We start from the raw sequence: 15,619 nt of genomic DNA, 5'->3' as shown, positions 1-15,619 counted from the left end.
ACATTAAAAGCTGCTCAACATCACTAATTATTAGAGAAATGCAAACCAAAACTACCATGAGGTATCACCTCACACTAGTTAGAATGGGCATCATCAGAAAATCCACAAACAACAAATGCTGGAGAGGGTGTGGAGAAAAGGGAACCCTCTTACAGTGTTGGGGGTAATGTAAGTGGATACAGCCACTATGGAGAACAGTATGGAGGTTCCTTTAAAAACTAAAAATAGAGTTACCGTATGACCCAGCAATCCCACTCCTGGGCATATACCCAGAGGAAACCATTTCAAAAAGATACATGTACCCCCAATTTCATTGTAGCACTATTTACAGTAAGCAGGTCATGGAAGCAACTTAAATGCCCATCAACAGACGAATGGATAAAGAAAATGTGGTACATATATGCAATTAATTATTACTCAGCCATAAAAAGGAACAAAATTGGGTCATTTGTTGAGACGTGGATGTACCTAGAGGCTGTCATGCAGAGTGAAGTAAGTCAGAAAGAGAAGAACACATATCATATATTAATGCATATATGTGGATTCTAGAAACTTGGTACAAATGAACCGGTTGCAAGGCAGAAATAGAGACACAGATGTAGAGAACAAACATATGGACACCAAGGGGGGAAAGTAGGGGTGGCTGTGGTGTGATGATTTGGGAGATTGGGATTGACATATATACAGTAATATGTATAAAATAGATAACTAATAAGAACCTACTGGATAAAAATAAAACTGAAACACATAAAGCAATAATAAGAAATCAGTTTCGTAATTAAGCACTGAAGGTGATACATAGAAATAGCACAGAATGATGGCATCAGATCTCCATGAAACTGACTAGAAGAGACAGAAATATTCCTTGACAAAGTATAACAAAATGCATGTGCAATGTTATGTTTCTAAAGGGAGAAGTTATAAATCCAAAGGGATAGTCTGTTGGATCATAGCAGTCTGAGAGGGAACAATTAGTTGAATTGCTGTGGATCAGGCAACAATGCCAAATGGATAACAGATACATTTCCAATGATGGCATTTTATCATATTCATTTCTGTGTCCCCAGTGCAAAGTACTATGCTTGGCTCTGTATAGCCGTTTCTTCCAGATACTTTAGAAGGGTCTAAGGATATAGTGCTGAACATGAGAGATAAATCCCAAACTCTAACGAAGCTTATATGAGTAAAGAATATACAAGATAGTGATGAAAGCTATGAGAGGCCGTGTTTTAAAGGAAAACTGAGGAGAGGAGGATGATCAGGGTGCTTTCCCTGAGCAGGTGACAAGATATTTTGGCTGAGACCTGAATGACAGAAGAAGCCAGTCAGCCAACTAAGGATCTGGACAAGCACAACAGGCAGAGGAAATGGCTAATACAAAAGCCCTATTGGGGATCGAGTTTGGTATGGTGGTGGAACAGAAAGAAAGTGTGGATTTAATGTAGAAAACAAGGAGTAATATAAAATGGAGTTGGAAATGGAGCAGGGACTATATCATCAAGGCCCTTACGAGTTGAAGTAAATTATTATGTGTAATAGGCATTGGACAATGCCCTGATATTAATATTTTTAAAAGATTACTTTGGCTGATGTGTGGAGAGTGAATTATAGATGGACAGAAGAGAAGGTAATTGCAGTGGTCAAAGGGAAAGATGATGGTAACTTGGACAAGGATACAGTTTGTTCGATAAATGACTAATTAGTATGTATTGGTATCCAGACACAAAAAGGAGAGAAAGAGTCAAAGATAATGACAGACACTTGAAAGATTCTGTGAGGGATAGAGTCATGAAAGTTGGAAGAGTGAGTACCATCAGGGAAGAAGGCATATCCTGTTTGGGATACATTAAGACAGAAGTGGTGATGAAATATATATTTCCAGGAATCTGTGGATAATATGAGACTGAAACTAATAAAAGCTAAGAATAAAACGGAGAAATGCAATCAAAACTACAATGAGATATCACCTCACACCAGTCGGAATGGCCATCACCAAAAGTCTACAAACAATAAATGTTGGAGAGTGTGGAGAAAAGGAAACCCTGCTACACTGTTGGTGGGAATGTAAATTGGTACATCCACTATGGAGAACAGTATAGAGGTTCCTTAAGAAACTGAAAATAGAGCTACCATGTGACCCAGCAATCCCACTCCTGGGCATATATCTGGAGAAAAACATGGTTCAAAAGGGTACGTGCACCCCAATATTCATTGCAGCACTGTTTACAGTAGCCAAGACATGGAAGCAACCTAAATGTCCATCAACAGATGAATGGATAAAGAAGATGTGGTACATATATACAATCATTTGAATATTACTCAGCCATTAAAAAGAATGAAATAATGCCATTTACAGCAACATGGGTGGACCTGGAGATTATCATACTAAGTGAAGTAAGTCAGACAAAGACAAATATATGATATCACGTATATGTGGAATCTAAAAAAAATGATACAAATGAACTTATTTACAAAACAGAAACAGACTCACAGACTTAGAGAATGAACTTATGGTTACCGGAGGGGGGTGGGATTGATTGGAAGTTTGGGATTCACATGTACATACTGCTATATTTAAAATAGATAACCAACAAGGACCAACTGTATAGCAGACAGAAGTCATTGTAATAAATATGATGGTAAAATCAGAAGAGTGAAAAAGTATAAAGGGACAAGAGGAAAAAGTGAGATCTTAAGAATAATTTTACACCATTTAATAAAGAATCTTACTTTTCACTTAAAGCTACAGTTTCATTTCTCTAGTAGATGAGGGCTGCAGCTGTGTAAGTCAGGGGTGCCAAACTGATCATGAAAAGTAACCTGTCATTTGTTGCCTTGTCACTCCCTTGTCCTAGTCTAAGAGGCAATAGGATCACATCATTCCCCAGTTTACATCAAAGATGTCATGTATCCAATCCCCTTCCAAGAGACATTTAGTTCCTTAATGTCTAGGTTTGTATTCTACTCATCTTTACATGCTCTGAATTTTCTTTTCCAGAGCCTTGCATATATTAGCAAACAAGAAACATTTGTTGACTTAAACGGACACAGTCTATTTAAAACGTGTTGACTTCTCTTTACATTACGAGTATACCTCTTTCTCCATACCACAGGACAAGAAGACTACATATCTCCTATTTCCCTACTTCCCCAATTTCCCTACTTCCCACTCTTGGTATGGATAGTTCTCACTCTGGGTATTATTGCAAACCTAGGCTATTTTTGACCTGATTTTCATGGCTGGCTAAAGGGAACCTTATGAGGAAACATATGAGATTGTTACGGGGATCCTGAATAGTTGGGCCGGGACAATACAGAAAAAGAATTAAAGGTTTGTCCTCCTAAAGAAGATCCCAAGAGAAGGTAAGAAAAATATCATGCTAAACCAAGCAATACTGGCAACCTAAGATTCTTACACAAAAGAAATCAAGAAAAAGTCAAAGAAGCTACAAATATAACAGTGAATGCAAAGTCTGAGTGACTCTAAAGACTTGGGTTTACACTTGTGGCTTGGGTTTGTAACTACCACTAGGGACAAATAAATCCAAGAAATATTCATAAACCTGTCCACTGCTACTTGGGAGTGCCATCTGATAAGCATATCTAAAAATAAGGCACTAACAAGAGACATCCAATATCCCCATGAAATTTAGAGATGCAGGGGCCAAATGGAAGTGGCCAGCAAAATGTCACCCCAAAGCACAAGAATTCAAAACCCTTAGGCTCCAAGAAAGCTATTTTTATCTTATGGATTCCTTCTACATTCACACACATTTATTCCTAGCTTATGCCTCCCTTGGGAACCTTCCCATGATGAAGCAGAGATGAACCTACTTCTTCCTCTTTACAGACGTGGCCTCAGTTAGAGAGAAAGTTGTACAGTTACCTTACTTCCTCCTAAACCCAATAACACCCAGGAATTCAAGTGAATATCAGCCCAACAGTAAATGTGGGCTTCATAGTCACACGCCTGCCATTAGATCATGTGTTAGACACTACACTCCTTATAAAATGTGTTTCACTTAGCTGGTGTTTGTCTTAACCTTCCCCATTTCCTCACTCTAGGAGCAGTTTATCTCCCAGATAAAACAAATAATACTGTCAGAAAGTTTATCCTAATAATTAGCTTGAATTTATGACTCTAAAAGCACTAAATCTTTCCCCTCATAGTCACTTGGAACTTTGAAACTTTCGTGCATCATTACCCATATCCCTCCTGAATTATGGTTTAACCAGGCAGTGTTGAATCTCTCATTCCCTCAACCTTAGTCCCAATCCTTCAAAGTACTCTTGTTTTTCTATACATTCTCCATCAGTCACCAGCATCTCTGTTGCATTGAGGGCCTCAGTGTTTAAAGCTCTCAGATGTAGTGCTTTATTGGAAGGCCCTTATTTCTTTCCTAAAACTCAGAAGTGCCCTTATTGATATATGTTAATTTTCTGTCTAATGTCATCCTTGTCTGAGTCCCATAACTCAAATTTCTTGCTGGATAAAGGGAAATCTGCTATACTTTAATGCCTGGGAGAATGAACTTCTTCTGATATGCTTATTTACCTCTTTTTCAACTTTTCTTTTTTCATTTATTCAGTGAGTTCACATCTATTTGCGTTTGTAGCTTTGAAATGTTCCTAATACACTTCCCTGGGAAATGTAATTAATGTACTTTGTTCACATCTTTAATCCAACTTCAGGCTGTGTCAATTGTCTTCAAGACTAAGCCATGCTACAAAAATGCTGAAGGGAGCCATGGGATAACAGGCTGAGCTCTAACAGCATCTGATATAGAGCTCTAAAGCCTCATGATTAAAACTGGGAAAACAGATCCAAAATGGATCGAGCGAGCAGGATTGCAGAGTGAGACATGAGATGCTCTGTGGCTTTGTCTGGGCCGCTCTGGACGTCTGTGGGAGGCAACCAATCTGAACACTTCCCTGAGGTGCTACAACATGGACCTGAGAGAGAGACCCTTTGCCCTCAGTAGTGGAGTTGTGATTAAGCCCTGTGGCTGACAGGGTCTTGGTGTTCTGGCCGGGTGTCAGGCCTGAGCCTCTGAGGTGGGAGAGCCAAGTTCAGGATATTGGTCCACAAGAGACCTCCCGGCCCCACATAACAGCAAATGACGAAAGCTCTCCCATATATCTCCATCTCAACACAAAGACCCAGCTCCACTCAAAGACCAGCAAGCAACAGTGCTAGAAACACTATGCCAAACAACTAGCAAGACAGGAACACAACCTATTAGCAGAGAGGCTGCCTAAAATCATAATAAGGTCACAGACACCCCAAAACACACCACTGGATGCAGTCCTGCTCACCAGAAAGACAAGATCCAGCCCCACCCACCAGTACACAGGCACCAGTCCCCTCCACTAGGAAGCCTACACAACCCACTGAATGAACCATACCCACTGCGAGCAGACACCAAAAACAATGGGAACTACGAACATGCAGGCTGTGAAATGGAGCCCCCAAACAAAGTAAGTTAAGCAAAATGAGAAGACAGAGGAATAAACACCAGATGAAGGAGCAAGGTAAAAAACCCCTAGACAATACAAATGAAGAGGAAATAGGCACTTTACCTGAAAAAGAATTCAAAGTAATGATAGTAAAGATGATCCAAAATCTTGGATATAGAATGGAGAAAATACATGAAACGTTTAACAAGGACCTAGAAGAACTAACGAGCAAACAAACAATGATGAACAACACAATAAATGAAATTTAAAATTCTCTAGATGGAATCAGTAGCAGAATAACTGAGGCAGAAGAACACATAAGTGACCTGGAAGATAAAATAGGGGAAATAACTACCGCAGAGCAAAATAATGAAAAGAATTCAGGACAGTCTCAGAGACCTCTGGGACAACATTAAATGCACCAACATTAGAATTATAGAGGTCCCAGAAGAAGAAGAGAAAGGGAGTGAGAAAATATTTGAATGGATTATAGATGAAAACTTCCCTAATATGGGAAAGGAAATAGTCAATCAAGTCCAGAAAGAGCAGAGAGTCCCATACAGGATAAATCCAAGGAGAAACACACCAAGACACATATTAATCAAACTATCAAAAATTAAATACAAGGAAAAAATATTAAAAGCAGCAAGGGAAAAGCAACAATTAATATACAAGGGAATCCCCATAAGGTTAAAGCTGATATTTCAGCAGAAACTCTGCAAGCCAGAAGGGACTGGCAGGACATATTTAAAGTGATGAGAGGGAAACACCTATGACCAAGATTACTCTACCCAACAAGGATATCATTCAGATTCGATGGAGAAATTAAAACCTTTACAGATAAGAGAACTCAGCACCACAAAACCGGCTCTACAACAAATGCTAAAGGAACTTCTCTAGGCAGGGAACACAAGAGAAGTAAAAAAAGACTTACAATAACAAACCCAAAACAATTAAGAAAGTGGTAATAGGAATATACTTATCGATAACTACCTTAAATGTAAATGGATTAAATGATCAAACCAAAAGGCATAGACTGGCTGAATAGATTCAAAACCACAACCCGTACATTTGCTGTCTAAAAAAGACCCACTTCAGACCTAGGGACACATAGAGACTGAAAGTAAGGGGATGGAAAAAGGTATTCCATGCGAATGGAAATCAAAAGAAAGCTGGAGCAGCAATTCTCATATCACACAAAATAGAATTTAACATAAAGTCTATTTCAAGAGACAAAGAAGGACACTACATAATGATCAAGGGATCTATCCAAGAAGATATAACAATTGTAAATACTTATGCACACAAAATAGGAACACCTCACTACATAAGACAAACGCGAATAGCTATAAAAGGGGAAATTGACAGTAACACAGTAATAGTAGGGGACTTCAACACCCCACTTTCACCAATGGACAGATCATCCAAAATGAAAATAAATAAGGAAATACAAGTTTTAAATGATACATATAAAAAAGATGGCTTAATTGATATTTATAGGAAATTCAGTCTAAAACCAGCACATTACACTTTCTTCTCAAGTGCTCATGGAACGTTCTCCAGGATAGATCATATCTTGGATCACAAATCAAGCCTTAGTAAATTTAAGAAAATTGAAATCGTATCAAGTATCTTTTCTGACCACAATGCTATGAGACTAGATGTCAGTTACATGAAAAAAAAATTTAAAAAAACAAACACATTGAGGTTAAACAATACACTGAAAAAAAATCGAAGAGGAATTTTTTTAAAAACCTAGAAAAACATGACAATGAAAACACGACAAGTCAAAAACTATGGGATGCAGCAAAAGCAGTTCTGAGAGGGAAGTCTATAGCAATAAAATCCTACCTCCAGAAACAAGAAACATCTCATATAAACAATCTAACCTTACACCTAAAGCCATCAGAGAAAGAAGAACATAAAATCCCCAAAGTTAGCAGAAGGAAAGAAATCAAAAAGATCAGATCAGAATTAAATGAAAAAGAAATGAAGGAAACAATAGCAAAGATCAATAAAACTACAAGGTGGTTCTTTGAGAAGATAAACAAAATTGATATACCATTAACCAGACTCATCAATAAAAAAAGGGAAAAGACTCAAATCAATAGAATTAGAAATGAAAAAGTAGAAGTAACAACTGACACTGCAGAAATACAAAGGATTATGAGAGATATTACAGGCAGCTATATGACAACAAAATGGACAACCTGGAAGAAATGGACAAATTCTTAGAAAAGCACAAACTTCTGAGACTGAACCAGGAAGAAATAGAAAATATAAACAGACCAATCACAAACACTGAAATTGAAACTCTGATTAAAAATCTTCCAACAAACAAAAGCCCAGGACCAGATGGCTTCACTGGTGAATTCTATCAAACATTTAGAGAAGAGCTAACACGTATCCTTCTCCAACTCTGGCAAAATATAGCAGAGAGAGGAACAACCCCAAACTCATTCTACAAGGGCACTATCACCCTTATACCAAAACCAGACAAAGATGTCACAAAGAAAGAAAATTACAGGCCAATATCACTGATGAAAATAGATGCAAAAATCCTCAACAAAATACTAGCAAACAGAATCCAACAGCAGATTAAAAGGATCATACACCATGATCAAATGGGGTTTATCCCAGGAATGCAAGAATTCTTCAATATATGCAAATCAATCAATGTGATACACCATATTAACAAATTGAAGAATAAAAACCATAGGATGATCTAAAAAAGATGTAGAAAAAGCTTTCAACAAAATTCAACACCCATTTATGATAAAAATCCTCCAGAAAGTAGGCATAGAGTGAACTTACCTCAACATAATAAAGGCCATATATGACAAACCCACAGCCAACATCATTCTCAATGGTAAAAAACTACAACCATTTTCACTAAGATCAGGAGCAAAACAAGGTTGCCCACTCTCACCACTATTATTCCGCATAGTTTTGGATGTTTTAGCCACAGCAATCAGAGAAGAAAAAGAAATAAAAGGAATCCAAATCAGTAAAGGAGTACAAATGTCACTGTTTGCAGATGACATGATACTACAGATAAAGAATCCTAAAGATGCTACCAGAAGACTGCTAGGGCTGATCAATTAATTTGGTAAAGTAGCAGGATACAAAATTAATGCACAGAAATCTCTTGCATTCCTATACATTAATGATGAAAAATCTGAATGAGAAATTAAAGAAAGACTCTCATTTACCATTTCAACAAAAAGAATAAAGTACCTAGGAGTAAAGCTACCTAAGGAGACAAAAGACCTGTATGCATAAAACTATAAGACACTGATGAAAGAAATTAAAGATACAAACAGATGGAGAGGTATACAATGTTCTTGGATTGGCAGAATCAACATTGTGAAAGTGACTGTACTACCCAAAGCATTCTACAGATTGAAAGCAATCCCTATCAAACTACCAATGGCACTTTTCACAGAACTAGAACAAAAAGTTTCACAATTTTTATGGAAACAGAAAAGACCCTGAATAGCTAAAGCAATCTTGAGAAGGAAAAACAGAGCTGGAGGAATCAGACTCCCTGGCTTTGTAGTATAGCTCCCAGGCTATACTACAAAGCTACAGTATCAAGAAAGTGTGGTACTGGCACAAAAGCAGAAAAATAGATCAATGGAACAGAATAGAAAGCCCAGAGATAAACCCATGCACATGTGGTTACCTTATCTTTGATAAAGGAGGCAAGAATATACAATGGAGAAAAGACTGCCTCTTCAATAAGTGGTGCTGGGAAAACTGGACAGCTACATGTAAAAGAATGAAATTAGAACACTCCGTAACACCATACACAAATATAAACTCAAAATGGATTAAACCTAAATGTGAGGCCCAACTCTATAAGACTCTTAGAGGAAAACATAGGCAGAACACTCCATGACATAAATCACAGCAAGATCCTTTTGACCCACCTCCTAGAGAAAGGGAAATAAAAACAAAAATAAACAAATGGGACCTAATGAAACTTACAAGCTTTGCACAGCAAAGGAAACCATAAAGAAGACGAAAAGACAACCCTCAGAATGGGAGAAAATATTTGCATACAAAGCAACTGGCAAAGGATTAATCTCCAAAATTTACAAGCAGCTCATGCAGCTCAATATCAAAAAAAAAAAAAATCCAATCCAAAAAAGCACAGAAGACCAAAATAGACATTTCTCCAAGAAAGATATACAGATTGCCAACAAACACATGAAACAATCATTAGAGAAATGCAAATCAAAACCTCACACCACTCAGAATGGCCATCATCAAGAAATGTACAAACAATAAATGCTGGAAAGGGTTTGGAGAAAAGGGCACCCTCTTAAACTGTTGGTGGGTATGTAAATTGTTACAGCCACTATGCAGAACACTATGGAGGTCTGAAAAAAACTAAAAATAGAACTACCATACGACCCAGCAATCCCACTACTGGGCATAAATCCTGTGAAAACCATAATTCAAAAAGAGTCATGTACCACAATGTTCATTGCAGCTCTATTTACAGTAGCCAGGACATGGAAGCAACCTATGTGTCCGTCGACAGATGAATGGATAATGAAGATGTGGCACATATATACAGTGGAATATTACTCAGCCATAAAAATAAAATGAAATTGAGTTATTTGTAGCAAGGTGGATGGACCTAGAGTCTGTCATACAGAGTGAAGTAAGTCAGAAAGAGGAAAACAAACACCATATGCTAATACGTATATACGGAATCTAAAAAAAATGGTTCTGAATAATCTAGGGACAGGACAGGAATAGAGATGCAGACATAGAAAATGGACTGGAAGACATGGGGAGGGGTAAGGGTAAGCTGGGATGAAGTGAGAGAGTAGCATGGACATATATACACCCCCAAATGTAAAATAGATAGCTAGTAGGAAGCAGCCACATAGCTCAGGGAGATCAGCTCAGTGCTTTGTGTCCACCTAGAGTGGTGGGCTAGGGAGGGTGCGAGGGAGACGCAAGAGGGAGGAGATATGGGGATGTATGTGTATGTATAGCTGATTCACTTTGTTATACAGCAGAAGCTAACACACCATTGTAAAGCAATTATACTCCAATAAAGATGTTAAAAAGAAAAAAGACTAAGCCATACTGATAGAGACTGACACTTAACAGTTCATCAATACACCAATATTCTCTGTATTCTACCAACTGTGACTTTACCCACTTTACATGTATCCCTTTTTGCTCAGAACTCATTCAATTGACTGGCAACACTCCCCACTGTGACATTATCCCTTAGTTTTGTTTTGCTTGGCTGAAGCTCTCACATTAGTTGACATTATATAGTCACTAATTTAAAAATTACAGTCAGAGATGACACACAAGGATATGAATTCTGTAGCAGCAATTATAGTCGTTAGCTTAGATCTTTGTTTTTCTTGGAATTCATCTAGTTCTAAATATTCTGACCAAAGACTGAAAAGCAAGGAAAAAATATTCTCTGTGGTCTTCTTTGCTTACCAATAGATAAATGTTCATTTAAAAAGTGCAAGTTGAATAATAGCTTCCAAGCCAACAGTGGAATACAATCTAAACAATCAAAGAAAATAAAAACCGAGTATGACCAGCTTGTTATTTGAGACTGTGAGAACCTAGATTGTGCCAAATGTATGATTCTTACTAACCCTTACCACATAACCTGACATCAGACTTATTCACTCAGAAGGAGTGTAGCCAATACCATGACTTTCTCTAAACATTTCCTCTAAGCATCCTTTAGTGGAAGTTTAAATTTCACATCTTCAAGCTAAAATGAAATTCCTTAAATCTTTCCTTGCATGACTTGTTTTGAAACACAATAAGCTCTCTCCTGATTGACCAAAATAATTATGCCTATGTGCTGTGTCCAAGATTTAAATTGGGAATAAATCTTGGCAGAATAAAATGTCTGGCACTGATCTTTGTTGGGTATAAAGAAGTGGGGGTGGGAATGTTCTCTTAGGAGATTTTACAGGGAATTTAATGTTTTGGATGCTGGGTATCTCACCACCTCCTAAATACCTCCACCATCACTAACTTAAAATCACTAAAATTTGTACAGTGCCTGAGCCGTCCTGGCCCCAACTAACAGGAAAATTTCATTGCCTTAGCCTTTTTCTGTTCCCAGATATTTCCCATATTTTCTTCAAAGTTTTGTTTTCTCACGGTTCTTTCTTTTTAAAACAAAACAAAGCTTTTCAATGTATCTGGCTTTTGTTTTGCTGTCTGATTTAAGGTGAGAATCTAATTTGTTTTTTTAATAGCCAATTTGAACACCATTCTATCTCTAATTGAGTAGTATTTTTACTTTATAGGTACAGAGGTTAAAAAAATCAGTATTTCCTAAGTGACCTACTTAACTTGTGTCAGTCAAAGCCTTTACTAATAAAATAATCTAAACAATTACCTATTGGCACAAGAATGGTTGAGGAAATAGTCATTTAAGCCCCTTATAAAGTGTTACGTTACTGTGAAATAGTTTTAAAAATAGGAAAGCTCTATTCCTCCTCCTCTCTCCATTAAATAAATATAATTCTCATCCCCTGCTCTTATATCTACAATCCTAAACTTTCCACCCTCTGCTTTCCATAGCCTAAAACTCTCCTCTGATCTCCTTTTTCATGTCCCAAAGCTTTGTTTCCTGTTAAAATTCTCCAAGGAGGACATTTATTTCATGTTGTTCTAAGCCTTTTGTGATGGAAAGAAAAGAGATGGTTTTAGAGTTGGACAAACCTGGATTCAGACCTTGGCTTGATTACTTAAGTCATTCATTGGTGGCTTTGAATAAATTACATGGTCACTCTGGATCTCACATTCCATATCTGTCCATTGGGGACATCTGAGACATAAGAAGATTAGCACTAATGTAAATGCACTGCTCTATAACCAAAGACCACAATTATTCTTTGTTGTGTGATTTTGCTTGACCCATACACTACAGACTTAGATTGATAACAAAGTTAGAGAACAAAAACACATATTATTCAGAGATCCTGGACTTGGAGGTGGATGCAGTTTGGGGTTATTCATCTTTGGAAAGAAGATGAATGTATTTTCATTGTGGAATATTTGCATTATGTTATGTTCAATAATGACAAAGCATTATTGAAAGTTTATGTATAGAAATAAAACTATTTGAGTAGCCAAAGCGTGGAGTACATACAAATTTGTAGTTTTCTCCAGGTAGCAACTACCCTCCATCCTTTTCCCAACAACACTCTTCCACAATTTGATGGAACCATGGATAAAGATGCTCTGTACTCTAGCTGGAAGATAAGCAAAGAATCTAAATTAGGCTATCTGGAACTAAACTTTCCAAAATTTGAATCATGAGGACGATGAAAAAGGCTGAAAACTGAATATAATGCATCGAGGGTACAGGATGCTAGAAGAAATATCCATTCTTTCCTCTTACATGCATATTTGAAGCTACCCCAGTTTCTGTTCTTCTAAGCCTGATTTTGCAGCTTTCCCTTTGATTCACGGACTCTCCATATTCTCCCAATGAGTTCAAGTTAGCCAGAGTCAGGTTCTATGCCTTGTAACAAAGAACCTAAGTAAATAGTATCCTTATTTGATAGGAGTTGTAACTGAAGCTTCAGAAGCTAAGTCATTTGCTCAAAGTTTTCACAACTGGTATGTGGCAATGTCAAGATATGAACCCAGACAGTTTAATTTTAAGGCTAGCCTCCTTCTGCTGCTGGCTCTTGCCACACATGGCCATTTTTGATCTCCTGAAATCACTGGGATGTAAGAAGATCCCCTACCCTTCAAGAGTGTACTGGTGCCAGGTTTAACAAAGCAACAGGAAGAAACAAGCAAGCAAATGACACTACTTAGAGAATTCTCTCTTTGTGTCTGGTTACAGTACATATTTTTCATATCTAAATACTGTTCTCCATGCCCTTTGAGTTTGAGAAGTTTATGTTTGGTTTTTAGCCACAGTGGGCTCTTTCCTCCTGCTTTAAGGTCTGTTTCTGAAGCCTGAAGTAAAAACTCATAACCCAGGCAAACATTGGTAGCTGCATCTGTTAACTTCACTTTCACATCTGTCAATGAAAAAAGACCTACCTCCTTTGTGAGCCAATTTCTGTACATTCCATCTAAGCTAATTCCTTCTCTTTTACTAGTTAATCCATTCATTCAATAATTACAGAACACCTGCTCTATGCTATCCCTCTTGCTTATTATCCAATTGCCATTTACTTTCTTAAGGATACTCCTCTTTTTTATACCTCCCTCTTTACTGAATGCTTTTCTGAAGTTCAAGTTTCTCCTATCTTTAAAACTAAAAAAAAAAAAAAAAATCCCTCAACCTAATGTTCTTCTACAGCTAGTGACTTTTCTTTCTTCCCCTTCACAAAAAATTTTCAACATTTCGGTTCTTACTCTATTTGAGATTGATTCTTGTGTATGGTTTGACATACGGCTACAATTTCATTTTTCTCTTAAAACAACTTATATCTGTTCCAGCTCCATTTATTAAATTGTCTCCTTTCTCATGTAATTTGTCATGCCACTTCTATCATATATTAAAATTCCATATTTGTATACCCTAATCTGTGAACAAATTTGTTCAGTCAGTCAAATAGTCCCTACACCATATTTTTTTAAAATTTTATTGAAATATAGTTGATTTACAGTATTGTGTAAGTTTCAGCTGTACAGCACATCGATTCAGTTTTGTATACTTTTTCAGATATTTTTCACTTATAGGTTATTACATAATATGGAGTATAGTGTCCTGTGCTATACAGTAGGTCCTGTTGGATATCTATTTTATATATAGTCTTACATGTATGTTAATCCCAGCCTCTTAATTTATCTCTCCCTCCTCCCCCTGTCTGCTTTGGTAACCGTAAGTTTGTTTCTGTGTCTGTGAATCTCTTTCTGTTTTGGAAATAAGTTCATTTGTGTCTTTTTTTTTTTTTAAGATTCCAAATATAAGTGACATCATATGATATTTGTCTATCGCTGTCTGGCTTACTTCACTTAGTGTGATCTCCATGTCCATCCATGTTGTTGCAAATGGCATGATTTCATTCTTTTTTATGGCAGAGTAATATTCCATTGTACATATGTACCACATCTTCTTAATCCATTTCTCTGTTGATGGACATTTAGGTTGCTTCCATGTTTTGGCTATTGTATAAATAATGTTGCAATGAACATTGGGGTGCATGTATCTTTTTGAATTGCAGTTTTCTCTGCATATATATATACCCAGAGTGGGATTGCAGGATCATATGATAGCAATCTACATAGGATTTAGTGCAATCTCTATCAACTTACAGATGGCATTTTTCACAGAACTAGAACAAAAAATTTCACAGTTTGTATGGAAACACAAAAGATACTGAATAGCCAAAGCAACCTTGAGAAAGAAAAATGGAGCTGGAGGAATCAGGCTCCCTGACTTCAGACTATCCTACAAAGCTACAGTCATCAAAACAGAATGGTACTGGCACAAAAACAGAAATATAGATCAATGGAACAGGATAGAAAGCCCAGAAATAAACCCATGCACTTATGGTCAATTAATCTATGACAAAGTAGGTAAGAATATATAACAGAGAAAAGATAGTATCTTTGATGAGTGATGCTGGGAAAACTTGACAGCCACATGTAAAAGAATGAAATTAGGACATTCTCCAGTACCATATACAAAAGTAAACTCAAAGTGGATTAAAGACCTAAATATAAGACCAGATACTATAAAAGTCCTACAGGAAAACATATGCAGAAAACTCTTTGACATAAGTTGCAGCAATATTTTTCTGGACCTGTCTCCTAAGACAAAGGAAACAAAAGCAAAAGTAAACAAATGGGACTTTATTAAACTTAAAAGCTTTTGCACAACAAAGGAAACTATAAACTAAGTGAAAAGACGACCTACAGGATGGGAGAAAATATTTGCAATTATGAGACAACAAGGGTTAATTTCCAAAATATATAAACAGCTCATACAGCTCACTATCAAGAAAAAAAAACAATTAAAAAACGGGAAGACCTAAATAGACATTTCTCCAAAGAAGACATACAAATGGCCAACAGGCACATGAAAATATGCTCAACATCACTAATTATCAGAGAAATGCAAGGCAAAACTACAATGAGGTATCACAGAATGACCATCATCAAAAAGTCTACAAGTAAAACATGCTGG

This window comes from Phocoena phocoena, chromosome 1 (genome assembly GCF_963924675.1).
Source record: "Phocoena phocoena chromosome 1, mPhoPho1.1, whole genome shotgun sequence".
Lineage (NCBI taxonomy): Eukaryota > Metazoa > Chordata > Mammalia > Artiodactyla > Phocoenidae > Phocoena > Phocoena phocoena.
Note: the sequence above shows the minus strand (reverse complement) of the source record.